This window comes from Bombus affinis, unplaced genomic scaffold, assembly GCF_024516045.1.
Source record: "Bombus affinis isolate iyBomAffi1 unplaced genomic scaffold, iyBomAffi1.2 ctg00000471.1, whole genome shotgun sequence".
In the NCBI taxonomy this organism is placed as follows: Eukaryota; Metazoa; Arthropoda; class Insecta; order Hymenoptera; family Apidae; genus Bombus; species Bombus affinis.
The window spans coordinates 24,551-26,264 of NW_026109123.1; the positions used below are offsets into that span (position 1 = coordinate 24,551).

A 1,714-nucleotide genomic window follows, 5' to 3' on the forward strand; every position below is an offset into this window, starting at 1 on the left:
TAATTAAATCAACTGAACGAACTGATATCAGACTCACTCAAATTCAATTGAACGACTAACAATTACTCTCCTTATTTTCGCTAAATTCTCCTAAACCAACTAATCACAATTGCTCTATCCTATTTCTTTATTCTAACTGAATTACTCTTCTTTAATTTCGTTAAATTCTCCCGAACGCTAACAATTTCTCTGACTATATTCTAACTGAACCAACTAATGGCAGTTACTCTCTTTTCACAATTACTCTGATTGTTCTAACTGAACCACTAACAATTAATCGCTAACGCTAACGCTAACAATTAATCTGACTCTTCTTTATTTTTCGCTAAATTCTCCCGAACGCTAACAATTACTCTCTTCTATTCCTTTATTCAACTGACCCGCTAACAATTACTCTCTTCTATTCCTTTATTCAACTGACCCGCTAACAATTACTCTCTTCTATTCCTTTATTCAACTGACCCGCTAACAATTACTCTCTTCTATTCCTTTATTCAACTGACCCGCTAACAATTACTCTGATTTGAATTGTGTCGCTACGCTTTTTATAATGACATCCCCAATGGGATGACAGTCACGTGACAGTTCGTTCCGGTGGGAATCGCAATGCTGCAGATTTTTAGAGTTTTCATGAGAGAACGTGGATTTTGATGATTACAGGTTATGTTGAGTGATGGACACAAAAGCGTCCGCGCCTGTGCGAACTGTGTGAGTATGTGTTTTTAGTATTCTATCTCGTTTCGCATGTTCTTTGTTTCCTTAAACTTGTGAATTTGTTTTAGCGCAAGAGGAAGAAGATATGTGAATGGTACGAGATGACGTGATCGACGTGCGTGTGTGAATATGTGCGAAGGATGATGCTGAAGTGGCGGTTTTCCATCCAAATAGGCACAGTGGCACCTTCGTTGGCGTCGTGTCCTGATGATCTTTTGACAATTTGGTTTTATTTGACAATATGAGATATATTTTGCTCCTTGTAGATTTATATGTCCATATTTGCTATATATTAAATCGTGTATATTTTATATTACTTCCTTGTTATTAGGTTATTAGTTGTGTAACTCCAGTTTCTGATCTATGGAAAGTGGTGAAACGTCTTCACGAAATACAATTTCATTCGTTTTCCTCCCTTGCATTGGCACACTGTGAGTGGTGTCGACTTCCAGATGAGGTTTGTGCATCTTGATTATTATGCATTTAATGATAGATACTTTGTCAGAGGTTCCCATGCGGATTGTCTCGGTGTGTATCTTGTTATGATTTCTTTTATTTAGTTCATCCTGCTTCTTTCGTGTTTTATTCACTGCATATGATATTTCAGTGCAAGAAGAAGAAGAATTGTAAAGAATCCGTAAGTGGCCCTAGAAGACGCAGTCATCGTTTGAGGTGTTGTCGGCAGGAACGAAGAGTCGAAGTTGTTGAAGAAGTCGTGTGACATTTGTATTGTTTCCGGTTATATACAACGCTATTTCACATATCTATGTATATATATATATTATTATATTATTATATATTATTATACTAAATCTTCAGTTGGTTTAGTTGAATGTACAGTAATGTAATTTTTACAAGGTGGTTTTGTATATTAGATGAGTAGTTGTTCGATATAATAATACGTGTATATATATATATACATTTCACAATGTAATTTTCCATTATGTAAAATATATATATGCATATGTATATGTGCGCGTATTGTTATTCTCATTGTTTC

At 35.2% G+C, this 1,714-nt stretch overlaps 1 long non-coding RNA gene across 1 annotated transcript; it reads left to right on the forward strand.

Annotated features, from left to right (window-relative positions):
• Positions 1-674: 674 nt before the first annotated feature.
• On the forward strand, positions 675-1,456 carry LOC126928015 (uncharacterized). Its single transcript, XR_007716176.1, has 3 exons — positions 675-708; positions 783-1,242; positions 1,322-1,456. It is a non-coding gene; the product is annotated as an uncharacterized LOC126928015 (long non-coding RNA).
• Positions 1,457-1,714: the final 258 nt, after the last annotated feature.